Below are 16675 nucleotides of genomic sequence, written 5' to 3' on the forward strand. Positions count from 1 at the left end.
GAGGTTTCATTAGAGTGCCTTTGCGACTGCACACCGGTGAGAGTTTTAAGCAGTTGTTTTAATTAAACCAACGCAGAACAGGCCACCTTAATCACTGGCGTGATTTTATCTTCCTTGAGGAGAGAGGGGAAGAGGAATTAAAACTGATAAGAGAGAGGGAAAAGGGGGATATATGCTGAGTCCATTTGCTCCTGGTTCCTCAATTTAGAGCACTAAGGGACATTTCTCATCTCTGTGAAGATTAATGTGAGCTTCTGATGGCATGTTTTATTAAATGGTTATATAATAATTAATGCTTGAAAGCAGGGTTTCCAAAAGCCACTAAATGCTTTAACAGGACAAGACCCAGTGGCTTTCAATGGCATTTGTGCTTGCGAGTCACTCAGGTGCACTGGAAAACTTCACCTCTACTCCCTTATTCAAATCAGTGCCTCATTTACTCCATCAGCATGACCTTGCCAGGCTATGTGCAAGAAACTAGGGGCAAGGGTGAAAACCATGAGCCCTCTAGGGAGAGGGTCCATGTTCCCTCAACCTTGGGTGGAGGGAGGAGGTGCCAGCAGCACATGGCCTGAGAGAGAAATTCATCAGCTAACGAGCAAGACATCAAGGACACCTGAGGAAATAACAGCATGATAATTCCTGTCCTGACTCTCCCAAAGCCTGCAACAAGGAGGCACATCTGTCCCTGAGACGAGGCACACCGGCAGTCTGGGTAGAAATGCTGCTGGTAAGCTAGGAGGCCAGTGGGCCAAAGCTTAATAGGAAAACAGCAGTGATTTGTCTCCACCACTATTTATGTTTCAAGCACATGACAGGCTGTCAGTGGAAGTGAGTGCTGCTAAATTTACTGCTTCTCAGACCTCCGCCACAGTTGCATACTTGACAAGTCACTTCATCTGAAGGGCTAGGTGTTGGGCTGGACTTTCCTCCCCCATGCTCTCCTCCAGTAAGAGCCACAAACCAGCTGCCTTTACACAAACCCTTCCCCTTGAGGGCTGTATTATCACGGCAAGAGTTTAGAGAAGAGGGACGTTCCTGGCATATTCATTTTTAACCCCGATACATTCCAGTCTTGTTCTGGGCCACTTAACTGCAGATGTGTGTCTGACAGGACACACAGATGACTGAACTGAACTAATGACAGCTGAGTTACAGGGCTGGGCATTCGGAGACAGAGAACGTGAGAGCGTGGCAAGCACGGGCGAGCACCAGCTGGGCACGTGGGCGAGAGCTGCCAGGCATCATAAGGAGAGCAGCGTGAACGCTCGCGGGGATGCCAGAGGAAATGCAGGTGGGTGAAAGAGTATGCAGGGATGAGACTGCACACGTTTGTGCACATGTACCAGCTTTGGAAAAAATGCACGTGGAAGTGCTGGGGTGGGACTTATCAATGCTTGTCAATCTTCTTAATGCTTATAAATATCTCAAGGGTGGGTATCAAGAGGATGGGACCAGACTCCTTTCAGTGGTTCCCACCGATAGGGTGAGGGCCAGCTGGCACAGACTGAAGCACAGGAGGTTCCATCTGAATATGAGGAGAAACTTCTTTACCTTGGGGCTGCCAGAGCACTGGAACAGGCTGCCCAGAGAAGTTGTGGAGTCTCCTTCTCTGGAGACATTCAAAACCCACCTGGACACATTCCTGTGCGATCTGCTCTGGGTGAACCTGCTTTAGCAGGTGGCTTGGACTAGGTGATCTTCAGAAGTCCCTTCCAACACTAACCACTCTGTGATTCTGTGACTGAAGGTATGACAGAGCATTAACAGGAGGATGTGCATGGGGGAAGGCTGGCAGACAGGGAGAAAGCATGAGAGGATGAGCACAGGGGTGTCATTGCTGTCTCACGAGTGGGGAGCAGAGCTGCACATCACATGGGAGTGAGCCCCCCTCTCTTTTTTGGAGAATTGCAGTTCAGAGCATCATTTGCCTCTGCTGTTGCAAGTGTTGCGTGGTGCCTGCATCCACGCAGCCCCACACTTGCCTGCCACAAGGCACCTTTTGGCAGGTGGGACAAGAGAACAGGACTCATTAATGACTGAAACCCTCTAGTGGCTGGCGTCAAACACTCCTGGAAGGCAGCAGAAAGGGAGTGAGGCTGCCATTTGATGATGTGCACCATAAGAAATTCCAGATGTCCCCTTGTTTTCTTTCCTAACTTTCCCTCATTGTGTTACTAACATTTGTTGAAGGGCTCTGGTCTTAGTTGTGTGGAAGCTGCTTCCCGCTTTGCAAAGCTGTGCTGCTGGGCAGCACCACATCTCAAAAGCTCTGACTCTCCTTTTGACTGCAGATAACACACAGTTGTCAGGAATATGGCATTAGGAAAGACAGAGAAAGTGGACTGGGTACCTCCTCCTGCCCCAACCACTCGTTTCCTTTCTTCTATATGCAGTGGAGTTCTGCCTTCTCCCACACATACTCCTGAACTCATGCACAAGATCCTTTCGTTTTGTTCTCTCATGTGCACACAGCAAATTATACACATGCATGCACACAAACACACAGCCTTACACTGAGTACCATGCAGAAGCAGGACACGACCTTCTTTTTTGCTGTCACAAGAGTGCAGGACAATTGTAATTCTGCACCAGCCCTTTAGGAATCTGCTCTGCTTGCTTTTCCAGTGATGCAGGCCAGAGGCCCTTGTTCTGCAATTGCGCCGCACAGTTTATATGATTAAATGCAGCATCTGTAGCTATATTAGCTGGGCTAATAGTGACAAGTGCTATCAATCCTCATACTTTAGTGACTAAACTGATCACCAGCTGGGGACAGAAATCTCCCCCTGTCTCTCATCACCATTAAAGTACAAACTGCATGCTTTATACGCGTTTCATGCCGCCGTACGCGTGAACCAAGGTTGCAAATGGGCCACTTCTCTCTCTCCTGGCAGAGAGAAGTGCCGCAACACTGGACTGTATTGACAGCAGGCATATTGACTGGCACCACAGCACGTAGGATCCAGTCACCCCTCCTTTACCGCAGCACCTTCTCTTTATCAGCTTTGCCAGTGGAAGCATCTGCAATGGCTTGTCAATACTTTATCCTCGCCCTGCTGATCTGTGGCTGCCAGTCACACGCTGACAAAGATTGCCTCTTTAGAAACTCAAGAGCAGACAGAGAGAAACAGAGAAGTGGAGATTGTGAGCTAGAGACCAATGAATAGTTTTGGGTATCTTCTATTCTTTCTTTGGTTCACTGCTTTCAATGCAACATAGCAGACAATTTTATGAGTGGCTTATCCAAGGCTGCTCTAAATTTTTATGGGGTTGGGGGAGAAACATGACAATCGTGCCCTCCCACCTGCCCTCCAAGGACCAGGAATTCATCCACAGTAATCATCCATGTCTCGTGGACCGAGGTCCTCCAACACTTTTACTGGATATTAGCTCCTCTTAATAATCCAGCAATCCAATCGAATTCCTTTTTATCACCTCTCCAATACCAATATTCCATCTGAGCGCTCTGTGTAGGTGAGGACTCAGTGGAAAAAAAATACTATAAGGTATTGAAATAATAGGGGAAAAAAAATGGATTTCAAACTGCCTCTCCCCAAACACTTATTTCCTTATTTCTCAGCTGTTTTCAAAACTGCTGTCCTTGTATTTCTAAGTCCGACATTCCAAACGGGATGCTGGGTTTGATTAAAACAACTTCCTGGCTTATAGGTTATGTCAATATCCTGGTGGGATTTTATGCCACTAATCTCAGGAGTCTGCAGTTGCAGAACAGTCGAAGGAGGGGAGGAGGAGTGTTAGCTACATTAAAATGGCAAATCCACCTGCAGACTGTTTTTCACTGCTTCAGGAGCAGAGGTCCTCCGACAATTTTCAGGCAGTATGAGTCTGCATATGCAGGCAGATGCCACAAGCAGGAAGGAGAGGGAAGAAGAGAGAAGGAAGGAGAATGGAGAATAGGGGAAGAACTAGGGAGGCTTTTTGTTTGTTTGTTTTTAAGCATAAATAAGATAGTTTGTGAGGCACGAGTCTTCAGGAAAAGGACAAAAAAGGAAATTGATAAAGAAATGAGACACAGAGCAGGAGGTATATATGAAAAGTTGATTAAAAAAAAAAAAAAGGCAAGGGGATGTAGAGGGTTAGGATCCCTCAGAGAGACACAGATGGATTGATGCTGGCAGAGAGTCTCTAGCACTGCTCAGAGTCATAAAGAGGGAGATGGTCTTGCTTCCCTTTCCAGGCAGGAATAGCACTGCCCACCTGCACTGCAGTTCCCATCACCAGCCCCATGCAAGAGAGGATTCCTTAAGAGCTGAGGCATGAACACAGGCTGTTGAGATGCTCACCTATATTCTCTTCTCTGCTTTCTGCATGGTAGCTGGGGAGGTGCTACCAGCCTTCCCAGCCCCAAGACTGGAGTCTAGGTGACAGACTAAACCTAAGCTTAGGCAATAGTCTTTCTAGGGAACGAGGCTGCAGAAATTCCTACTGAGTTTTCTCACAAGAAATGCAGTCTAAGTTAGATTCAGACTAATAGCCTAACACTTGTTCTTCTCTAAAAGCAGAAAATGCCCAAGGCATTTTTTTTTGTGCTTGTGCAAAGACACTGATCACAAACCTGTATACAGCACCACATTCTGGGTCCCTTCTGCAGGGAAAAATCATTAAGCAAAATCACATGCATACACCCAGCAAAAAGGCAAAAGATGAAAAAAAAGATTGTGTGCAGAGGGAACAGTTGCAGCTGTTTCAATTTATGAGACAAGAAATCGCATTTCAAAGAGAATACAGGAGTTTTCCCCTTTGAGAAAGTTATTAACCAGAATTCACAATAAACCCCACTCCATTTATATGCCCCTAAACTGAAGGGCCCTGATAAAGATTATACTGCATTCTACGGGGCTCTGCCCTGCCAAGAAGACGTCACAAGTCTCTGACCTTGTTATCCCAGAGGTCTGAATCATGTCTCCTGCTTTTTGACCTAACACCTCCCCGCTTCCAGTTTCTCACCCTTTTTTCCCCTTCTTCCGTTCACATATCTCTTTTTGTCTTTTCATTTCTTTCTCTTACCCTCTCTCTCTCCTTCCCTTCCCCTATTATTCTCCTTTTTATCTTCCAAACCTTTTATCCTTCCACTCATATATCTGTCTAAAAGACCAAAACCTGACTGTAACTCAGTTGAGCTACTGCAATGACAAAAAACTTTAATGGAGGAATGGTGTATTGGAGAAACACCTAGGAGAAGAGTTCTTATACTTGCAGCTTTGTTTTGCTTCTATAGTTGCCTGTTACATGATAAACACATGTGCTGATTTCTCCAAGAGAGACAATGCCATATCACACCACATGGTTGGGAATTATTTCATTCTTCTACTTTGAAGCTGTAGGGAATTGAACCAGAGAGGGGTAAAAAAAGGAAGGAAAAACCCACCCTACAACTGATTGAGTATGCTACAGCTACAGAGAAATCATGGGGAGGTGTTGGCAGCAAAGAACAGCAAAGAACTTCACTTACGGAAGCTGGGCTGCTGGAAATTTCCTTGAAGATGACCCACTGAAGATGTGTTTGATTTGAACGGTGTCTCTTTGTACTGGAGGACCCTGCTGGAAAGCTCAAGGCTAATTAAAAATCTTTTGCATATACTAGCTTTGATGCTGAGGCCATTTCTCAAGAAAGCAAGAAAACAACAGAAGAAATCACAGTGGTGTAAAACAGTGAGCAAAAAGTAGAGAGAGGTCAATCCAGCAATCCCATGCACACCTGTTCTTAAAATTGGAAAACGTAGTGTGGAATACATATACCTTATTAAAAAGTGTGGCAGAATGCACCCCCCCCCCCGCCCCTCCCTCCTTCAGTATGGAAGGGGTGGGCACATCTCCCTCTTTCTCTGCTACTTGAGGTTAACAGCTTCCTTTGTTTGGCCCCAGAGCACCCTGGCCAGGGCCATTAGGAGAAAGGGAGTGCCGAGGCACACTGAGCCGCGCCCAGTGTGGGGGATGTTTGAAGGTTTCAGGGGCACCCACAGCCAGTGTGGGGGTGCAGAGAAGCTTCTAGAATGCCTACAGTCAGATCTGATCAGCCAGTATAAAAACGGGATTCTCGTCGAGACTCCGCCCGTTGTCGCGGGTCTCTCGGAGCACGAGCAAGATGCTGCCGCCGAGAGGCCCCCTCCCCGGGATGGGGACTCCGCTTGCCTCGCCGCCACGTGTGTAAGTAAAACTTCTCGCAGGATTGCGAGTATATTTATACTTTTCGTGCACATATGCACGTGTAACTTTCCGTGCACATTTGCACGCGTACTTTAAATTATTTCCTCGCACAATTGCAAGTGTATTTTCCTTCTGTGCACACTCGCACGCGTAACTTTCAGTGCCCAATACGAGCACGTGTATAAATTATTTCCTCGCACAATTGCGAGTGTATTTTCCTCCCGTGTTTCCACGTAAGCACGTGTAGGATTCCGTGCACACTTGCACGTGTAAGTAAATTAACTCTCGCAGGATTGCGAGTGTATTATAAATTTACCCTCGCGGAATCGCGAGTGTACACTTTCCGTACTCACTACGAGTGCGTGTATCTCTTTAAAAATAATCCCGCACCATGTTCAGGCAAGTGTGTACTCCTCCGGGACTCAGGGACGGCTCCGGCATTGTTTTGGGTGAAGCCATGTGCATGCACACTGTTGTATTAGTGGCTGCCCCTCTCATTAATTTTCCTCAACTGATATCCGAACCTGTATTTAAGTCACTTTTGGAGTGCTAAAACCCTGTTTTTCACCGGTTCAATAAAAGTTGTTTTTGGACCTTGTTGTCCCTTAAATTGACCTGTGGGGTGCCTCCGTGACAAAAAGGAAGCAAGCAATTTCAGGAGGCAATAAGTCATAGAGGAAGGAAAAACAATTAATCAATCAGTTATATAAATAAAGGACACTACCTTCTTCTTAAACCTCTCTCATTGCTGGAGGAAAGATAGGGGTCTGTGTAGACCTGTAGACCACTGACCATTTGTTTTTTTTTTCTGGCAGGGCGGCTCTTAGACACATCCTTTGTGTTCTGTTGCTTTCCACTTCTATTCCACAGTGTCTCAGCACACACTTTTCTACAGGTATATTTGCATGTGGTCAACTTTTTATAGCACAATTTGTGTGCAGCAGTCTGGAAATAAAAGTATAAGAAGCACTGCAGAACACCCCATTAAAAATAGAAAAATCCTCCTTCACCAAGTATGACCTAGTATCTCTATTTCCCTTTGGACAATATGTACTGTGCCGCACATACAATGGAAGCAATAAATAATCTATTACGTAAAACAAGAGGAGGCTTCCTAAAAGGGCAGTGAGGGTTTGGCTTGCAGTCATTGATTTAAACATCAGCCAAACAGGTAATGATTAAAAGATGAGAAAATGCCTGGTCTCACTCAAGAGCCCAATCAACTTATTACAGAAACCTTTCACAGTTTTTGCACAATAACTCTCTGGATAACTCCTGCTGAGGAGGGTCCAAGGCACAGGAGTGGGAAGCATTTGACCCTGCTGCCCAAAACCTCTGTGTTCAGAAGACAAATGACTTCAGCTTCCAGTATTTTCAGTCTTGTGCTTTCCTAATCACAAGAGTCATGGTATAAATTAAGTCTGAGCTTGGTCTTCTCCAGTAAGCAATGGTCAGTACCCACACCAGTAAAGAGAGGGTCTAGTCTAGGCTGTGCGCAGCAGCAAAACCAGCTGCTATTTATTACTAAAAAAGAGGCCTTTTTTCCATTTCCACTGCATGTTCCTACCTCCACCTGTTAAGGAAGCCTCCTTCACATCCTGAGACACCCACATGTGCTCATGAGCCTTTATATGGCCAACCTACAACCCAGTGTCAGACAGGCTTCTACTGAACCCCTTAGGGCTTTGAGGTTGAACAAAAACAAACTGGAAAAAACACAGCATACTGGAGACAGTCTTTAGAGTGAGCATTGTATGAGCCTGACATGGAAGTAACTGAGCATCTTACTGATTTGTACAACGCTGCTTCTCCTTCAGCTCACCTGCTTTTAACCAGCTGACTGAACTGTTCTCAGGAGATTGACTGATTTGGAGGTTCACCTCCACACAGCTCCTCCTGTCCATCTCCTCCTAGTAACCAGCCTTTATTTTCTAATTCTCTCAGTATGAATAAGAATATCTCTGCAGGGAAAAGTAATCTTTCTCTGCAATCCCCAGTTTAATGCTCTGACATGGCATCAATATCCTGCTGCTATCTCTTCCTTTTAATTAAGTTCTACCCCTGCTTTTTATGCCCCTTCTCCTTAAGTCATTCAGGTTTCCTCTTCTCTCTGCCCTGTTTCACCCTTCGTGGTGGGGTTTGTTGGTTTGTTTGTTTTTTTCTTTCCCTTTCCTCTGCTCCTGGAAACTTGCCAGTGATAGAGCAGAAGGGAGCACACCGAGAAAGGTTAGGCAAACACAACATTATTACCAGAATCAGCAACATATTGCTCATTAAACATTTAAAATCAACAGTTGCTGGCTCGATCTGCTGGCATTGTGAGAAATGCCAGTTTTAGCTCAAGGTGCCTCTTGTTTCCAAAATGGCTTTATTTATGATGTGGGAGCTGGTGGCTGCGAGAACAAAACCCTACCTCCAGCGGCCAACAACACCCAAGCTACAGGCGGCTCCCCGGAAAGTTCCCCAGCGAGCACCAATCGCTTCTGTCTCCTCGTCGTCCCCGCTGCTTTCCAGAAACAAATGAATGTGTAAGAGCACAGAAATGTGTTTGCAGGAGATAAATTATTTATCTGAAATGTACTGTTGTGAAGTCAGCATAATTCTCAAATCCGCAGACATATTTTATGCACTGATAGGACGTTTCAAACAGGGGCATTTGGACTCGTTTCTTCCATCCCCGTGCAAGTATTAACACAATAATGCCTCACCTGGAAAAGAAAAGAGCTGGTGCTGGAGCTGGAAAGGCAGTAGGATTAATATGCTTGTAGTTTTGTATTGTGTCCCAGTACAGTTCTGTTTCTTGATAAGCAAACCAGCCTAACATTCCTTCCCCCACCCCCTCCAGTCTCTGTGATATTTGCCTTTATTTTTTCTCCCTTCTCTACAAAGTTGATGCATTTGGTAGTTGGAAAAGTCAAGCTTTATACCATACCAGGTACAAACATCACTACTAGGGGCAAATCTCAGAGTTCTCCAGCTCCGCCAGTGTCCTCCCTCCTGCCCTGCGCCAGTCCTTGCTCCCAAACCAAGCCAGAGACAGATCACTCCGACACCCATGCAGATACCCACACATCTACTGCTACGTGGGCATTCTCATTCCTTTTGCTGTCTTCTGGGACATTTATGCAACAATCAAGGCCGATCAGATACCACATACTTTCAGGAGTCCATTGGGTAGTACAGGGTATCTAAAACCATGCCACTGACAATCTTACAAGTAGGCATCCAAACTGAGAGTCCTTCTTCCCAGAAAATAATTTGGGGGAATTTTTGCCAGTTATTCTGAAGGGAAGAGAGGTCTCAGTGTGAAGATCTATTCACTCTGAATTGCACTTGTTTGAAGCGTAAAAAATAAGATTGTCCTCCGCTAAGGCAGGAGTAAAGAGGTCAATTATAAACCACACAGTTCACATAGCAGATCATCAGCCCAACATTTCTGACAAGCTCTTGCCCAGTGAGCAATAACAAGTCCCACAGATGCTCACAGGCACCCTTCACTTTAAGTCAGTCAGGATGGAAACGAATACAGCCCGGCCATGTCTTTCCTTTTGTTCTGCACGAGTGTATTTAAACGAGTACACGCTCAAAGACAAGCCAATGGCTTGCTCAAGGCTCTACTAAATCCAAAAGGCACAGTAAAGACTGCAGTTTTCCAGGCTATAAGTGAGCATTTTTGAGAAATCAGATGGAACGCTTCCAACAATTCAGAGTTCCTGCAGAGAAGTCCCAAAAGCTCCTCATTTTAACAATAACTCCGTAAGTGGATGCGCTCCCCCACCTGCCACTTAAGAAGCCTAATCACATACCAGATCCTCCGTCAGAGTTGGCCACCGCACAGCAAAGGAGAAGTTGGCAGCCGATTTCACTGAAACATAGCCTAAGCATCTTGAATCGCTGCCACTAGAGTTTTCAGAGGGAAAAGAAAAAATAAGAGTCTTTTTGATTTAAAAGCAGTTACTCTCCTCCTTGCATCTGGCATCCCTTTTGTTTGTTAATCCAAACAAACACCTGACCCGTGGTCAGATACAGCATGCTGGATTTTCACTGATAGGAGCAAATCCTCACTGTGGCTGCGAGCGGCTATTTTTGTGTGACGGGAAAGATGGAGCCCTTCTTCCCGCCCTTTCCGAGCTAATTACCAGCCACTGCTGTCGACAAGACTGCAGGGCCCTGCTCAGGTCAGCCCAAAAGACTGTACTCTTACACCTGCATTCTGAGACAGCAACTGATGGTGAAAAATTGCTGCTGCACTAACCCAGATAACAGGGAGTCACCAGAGATCTCAGACCATAGCCCTGTTTTGGCGGGAGGTATAGCACTGTGGATCCAGACAGGCCTGGCAACTGACCCTCAAATACTGGGACAGGCTGTGACCCACCTGCTCATCTCAAATGGAAATGAAAAGTGCCAATGTTAACCTTGGTAAGGAAGTATGGGTCAGTCTCCAGCTTTCTGAGCCAGAGCTGAATCAGAAACAGCCCTCTTGCTTTATCAGAGGCATCAAAACAGACAAGTCAAAACGGAGCTGCAGGAGGATTTGTTATTCACCCAAAGACAAGACTGACCAATGACTGTAAAGAAATGATAACACATGTGTATCTCCTAGATATGAAAAAAAGCTCAACTTGCGAAGAAAACCCCACCGAAACCCAAAAGAAACCCAAGCCCTTTTGTTATGAGAGCACAGGTGATCTACGCTTTAGGTATGCCAGATATTTTAAGTAGAAGCAAAGCAAATCCAAATTTCTGTGCATGGTGCCATGCCCTGAGGACTGAAGAAAGAACAGCCCCATAGTATGCCCTTGCTAGAAAGCCAGCAGTGGTGAAATGGTTTCCTCAGCTTGCAATATAGTTGTAGCTTCAGGCAGCCTAATGATTTAACCACTTAATTGTCTGGAATCATTGGCCTAAACGGAGTGTTCAATAAATCTGCCCTTTTATTAGGCCGGGAAGCTCTCTGAGTCCCCATGGGTTACAGCAGCCAGCAGACCCTTGTGCTCCGAAGCAATACTGCACTGCAGAACTGTATCAGTGTCAGAAAAATCTCACAACCTCCTCTCAAGAGGGCTCCTGAGGGCCTGACCCTTCAGGCCACATGTCTCCATATATGCCTTCTTGATCTGAACAAGGTGCGACAGTTGTGAAAGGGTAACTTTTTATTGATTTAGTTAAAGTGACGCTACCTGTCCTCTGGTCAGCATTCTCATATCATTTCAAGAGTGTTGTGTTTCTGTCAGTATAGGCAGGTTCATATAAAGTAGAAATCCAGATAAGCCAGCTATGTAACACCTCTATAACGGGGTCAATTTTTAAATTACACCTTTGGTTAAACGGGTGCAACTTCCTCATGTAGCCAAGCCCCAAGCTCCCTTTTTAAGAATAGGTAGCACACCATAAGCTATTTTCTTATGAGAAACCCCAGAAATAAGTTTCAGGCCTCAGAGAGAAGGATTAATTTGCTAGTAATGAAAGTGACACACAGGGAAAATGTAAAATCAATCTTGTGTTTAAAGGCAGAACAACATTGGCTCCATTTCCACTTTTTTTTTTCTCTCTCCCTCGCTTTCTTCTCCTCTCCCCACAGTGGCTTGTTACCACCAAGCATACATTATGCACATTACCCACAAGCCTCTGCTCTGTTTAAATTAAAAAAAGAAACAGCGTTTTTAATCAATCTATTTGCACTCTTCTGCCACAACTCACAAAAGCAGTTTGATTTCTTTTCATTGCTCTCAAGAGAGCTGAAAACAGATGACTAAAAAAAAAACCCTGCAAACTAGTAATAATAACAGCAATAGTAGTAATAATAATAGTGACCCCCTTGAAAAAAAAAAAATGAAGAGGAGAGGCACAGTTAGCCAGTCCTTGAGCAAAATACAGACAACATTAAAAAATAACAGGTCAAACTTGACCAAACCTCAGTGATCTGGCTTGTTCTGACCTTGGACATCCCTGCCTCACACCATCAACAGTTGAGATTAACTGCAAAACAATGGAGAGGCTTCTAAATCCTTTAAAAACTTGATTGTCTGCAGCTTTTCTCCCATTCCTGGCAATTCTGCTACATGCACATTTGGAAATGAAGTTGTTCCCAGGAATCCAGACCCTATCTTGGGTTTCATATACTCTGCAATTCAGATGCAAAATTAAAAATAACAGAGGAACGTTTAGCTGGTTTTGCCCATAATGAATCACAGTCATAATTAGTTCTACCCTTCAGACATAGCGAGCGCTAATTCTTTCCTTCTTCCTCCAGCAAGGAAACAGGAGGAAAAGTAGACTATCAGTTAACAGGACTATATCATGCTGAGACCTCCTGCTCACTTTTCTACCCATAAACAATTTTATACAGTGAAAACGTTTTTCTCTCTCTTTCTTCCACAGATGAAGAGAAAAGAAGAATTATCTATCCAAGAAGGAACTTTGAAACAGAACCAGGATCTCATCATTTCTGGACACCTACTGAGAGGAGATCTTGTGAGCACAGAAAATTCCTCACTGTAGGATCTCTTTTGCCTCCTACACCATGCTAAGGCAGCACCCTACTTTTATACCTGAAACACCTCACATGATCTATATACCAATCTAAGGAAGCTACCGTTAGACGTAGGTACATACTTTATGCTTTCAAATCTAAATATTCCCCAAGTCTCCTGCATTTTGGATTCCCTGACTTACTCTTCCGGTGGTAAAGATCCTGCCAACATGGTGATATGTCTTTCTGCTCCAACCCAGATACATAACTTGTTCCTTTCGGCCATATCAAAGACATACACGCTACATTAATGCTAAATTATATTCACAGTTCAAACTGTGAAAAAGATTTACTATTCAAAGAAGTAAAGCCAGGGACCATATCCAAGATACAAATCTAGATGCTAGTTCAAAACTGAAACATGCAAGTATTTTGGGTTGTCAACACCTTAGGGTTTGGTTTATACTTATCTTTAACCAAAATACTGCCATTTTCCCCTGCAGCTTTAAAAATGGAAGAAAGGAAGAGAAGATACCGGTTATCTTCCTAATTGCTTCTTTGTAGCAGTCATCTGCACAGGAAATAATACTGGGATATGCCATGGGCTTTAAGAGAATTAGATGCTCTCTGTGCACAGAAAGTCACTGGCTCTGGATGGCTAACTCCATCGGGCTATCTGGAAAATCCCAGCTAAGTAGCAACTCTCAGCAGTGCTGGGAAAAGGAAATGAGAAAGAATACGATGGTCTAATGGTACCACTAAGAAATAGCAACTGCCCTCAGTGTTGGCAGGAACTAGAGGGAGCACCATTTCAGAAGCATCGAGGGAACAAACAGGCAGGGTATCTGGTGATTCTTGCTGTCAGCATGTGGCATCAGAGGCCATGAATACACAACATCTGGCAGACACAGAGAAGGGAAGGCCATGCCTGGGTAGTTTTCGAGCCTGGGCTGTGTTTGGGTACATGGATGAGCGACCACCACCACACAGCAAGGGCTGCGGTGTTTTCCAGCCATGAAGCAGAAGGTGCCATGCTGCAGAGCTCTCCTGCTGAAGAGCCCTAGACAGAAGAACTCCCTGCAGGTAAGCAGGAAAAGCATCAGTCTCCCCATGTTTGGAGCACACTGTAAGAGGGGTCTCTTCACATCACCTTTTCTCACCTAAAAGAGCTAAAGCACCAGGCTCTGCCGGTGTGCCCTGGGGAAATAGCAGTTATCAGCTGGTGCAAGGGAAGTAGGGTCAACATTAAGGACTTCTGACCTGACCAATGTAAACCCCAGGCAGTCAGTGAATGGTAAGTCTAGATCACAGTGCAAACCTCACGCAGGTCCGGATGACATGAACTTGACAATGGTGAGGGAAAACATAAGATTAAATGATTGTGTGGGCAAGTTCATATTTTTCGAGGTGGCTAAAACTGCACCAAAAAGTACTTGGTTTTAAGAGGCTCAGTCCTTGAGCCCTGAGGGTCCTACCCACCCAAACACTGTGTCCATGTTACCAACACTTGGGACTAGCACTATTCAGGCCTCATGGGCTGACCACCATTAGCAGCTGGTGAGCCTGTGCATCTCCTGGTTTAGCATTACCAGAAAGAAAGACAGCATATGCCCAGAGGCCTTCCTGCAATAGGAACAAAAGCAAAGACATGACTGGGACATATGCTTTCAAAGCACGGTTGGGATTCAAACCCAAATGGTAATGTAGCCACACTCCACACCATATGTTGCACTGCACTTAATAAGTAGTACATTTCTACATATAAAACATGATTCAAAATCAATTCCCTTTGTAATTATTTACGCCTAGGGTGGAGAGTTCATGAGAGCTGTCAATACTTCACTGTGCCAAGTGCAAAAAGAAACCTGACCACCTCTGCTTATGTGCAGTAAAATCAGATTGGTTTCCAAGATACTGACTTTCTTCTGATTCTGGACATCATCGGTATGACCTCCCTCACTGATTCACACTTCATATGCCCACTACATTCCAGCGATTGCTGTTAAAGCCTATTTAAAAGAATAAATATTGAGCATTGCAACTTCATTATTCTGTGATCTCCACGTCAAAAAAATTATCAGAGCAGAGATTCTCATCATTGTCTGCCTCAGGAACTTCATTCCCTCTCCTTTAAAAATCCTGATTATAGACAGCAGACTGTTTGCAAAAGTGAGATGGTGGAATAGATTCCCTGTGTGATTCCCTCATTTTTGCAAGGCAAAGAATGCTTTTCTCAAATGCCAGGAGGTTCATCAGAGAAGACTCCATCTGCCTCGTCCATCATTCCCAGCAGAAACAATCCTGCCATTGGTAAAAGGGATATTTCTGATGATGATGCACAAGGTGAAAGAAAATCTCATTCACCTTTTGTTCCACTGGGTCTGTGAGGGTAAGAGAAATACGCAAGTGTTTACCTCTGTAAGGTAAGGAAATGGGACCCAAATAGAAAGAGATACATGCTGCTGTGTGAGTGTGTACTCACACAGTAAAACAGAGATTAATGGATAAAAATCAGACCAGCCACTACTAGGATTTCCTATAAAACAGAAATCCTTTAAGATCTCCTAAGCAGAGACAGAACTCCCACCTCCCATGCAACCTAGGTTTATCACTGACTTGTTGCAGTGCAGGACAACCACATGCCCCTATTTCAGTATCCTTCATCCACCCCAGCATGCACAACGGCTCCAGAGGCAGCTGGGAGTTTGCCTGCTCTCCTAGAACAAGAAAGTAGCCTGGATGCTCCTCTTATCTGGCCCTGGAAGGTTTGGAAGAAAGGTTTCAGTAGCAAAGAGCTTCAGCTGTGTCCTCAAGATTTCTGAACAGCAGGTAGTTCAAACAGACTGCTCAAGTCTGAGGCATCTATTGTGACAGGGTTGAACACGAGAAGCAGAAGAAATACTCTCTAGTGCATGGACATGTGAAGACACTTGAAATCTACAGAGTATTTTCTCCCCCAGGAAAGCTGTGAGCAACACTCAGCTTGGCAGCCCCAGAGACAGCACATGTCTGTCACCATGTACCCAAACTCCCAGGGCAGCCCAACCCTCTCCTCCACCTGCCCAGGTACTGGGATGCACTGAGATGTCTCCTGCCTTGCCTGGCACACAGGCAGGGTGGGCTTGCCTTTGCCAGAGCCCTGCAGAGCTGCTCAGGGCTCAGGTAGGGAAGCAAAGCTCTTTTGAAGTTGTAAGTGCTGCTGCTTGTTTGTGACACCTCAGACAGAGACAGAAACCATCAGCTGGGATGGAGGCAGGGCGGTTGGTTTGCTTTCCTTCTTTAAGAGGCTGCTCCGAGACTATAACAGGTTGTGTCACTGCAGAGGCAGCAGGCTCAATGTTAAGGGCAGCCTGCCATGTGCTGGAGGACAAAAAAAGGCATCTCAGCCAGGTGGGCTGGTGGGCTCCAAGACTGCTGTCAAGGGCACGTGCTGCACCACACTGGCCTCCCCCAGGTTGGCATCTGGTTCCAGCAGCCCAGGGTGGGGCAAAATCCCCACAGCACAGTGGGGTCAGCTAAGCGATGTCATTTGCAGAGGTGAGGCTGAAGAAATGTCTCCCTCTCTAGCACAAGGCAACCAGCTGCTGGTCTGATACAAGACATCGTCGCAGGCCAAATCCACAGCAACAACGCACCTGGGGAGGCTAAGCCTGCAGAGCTGCTGGGAAAGCCTTTGCACTGTGCTAAACAGTGACACAGGCTGACAAAACCTCCAGTTTACAGATGCTGTGTGGGTTGGGATGGCTTGCCCCACATACAGCCAGCCTTTCAGGTTTACCCCCATGTGTCTCTGAAACTGGGTGCTACGCTCAAAGCCTTTTTGCCTTTGAGGGACAGGCTTCCAGCACCAACCTGCCTTCCTTGCTCCAGGAGATCATAGAGTCATAGAATGTCCTGCGTTGGAAGGGACCCACAAGGATCATCAAGTCCCACTCCTGTCCCTGCATATGACAATCCCACAGTTCACACCATGTGTCTGAGGGTGTTGTCCAGTCTCTTCTTGAACACTGTCAGGCTTGGGGCCGTGAC

At 45.5% G+C, this 16675-nt stretch overlaps 1 protein-coding gene and 1 long non-coding RNA gene across 8 annotated transcripts in view; one reads left to right on the forward strand and one right to left on the reverse strand.

Annotated features, from left to right (window-relative positions):
• Nucleotides 1-16675, reverse strand: part of LSAMP (limbic system associated membrane protein) — a 1035828-nt gene that overhangs the window by 46976 nt on the left and 972177 nt on the right. The window lies entirely within an intron of this gene.
• LOC135579502 (uncharacterized) lies at nt 886-15269 on the forward strand. The gene is made up of 3 exons (XR_010472690.1): nt 886-1294; nt 12556-13729; nt 14456-15269. It is a non-coding gene; the product is annotated as an uncharacterized LOC135579502 (long non-coding RNA).

The sequence above is a fragment of the Columba livia genome, chromosome 1 (assembly GCF_036013475.1).
Source record: "Columba livia isolate bColLiv1 breed racing homer chromosome 1, bColLiv1.pat.W.v2, whole genome shotgun sequence".
Lineage (NCBI taxonomy): Eukaryota > Metazoa > Chordata > Aves > Columbiformes > Columbidae > Columba > Columba livia.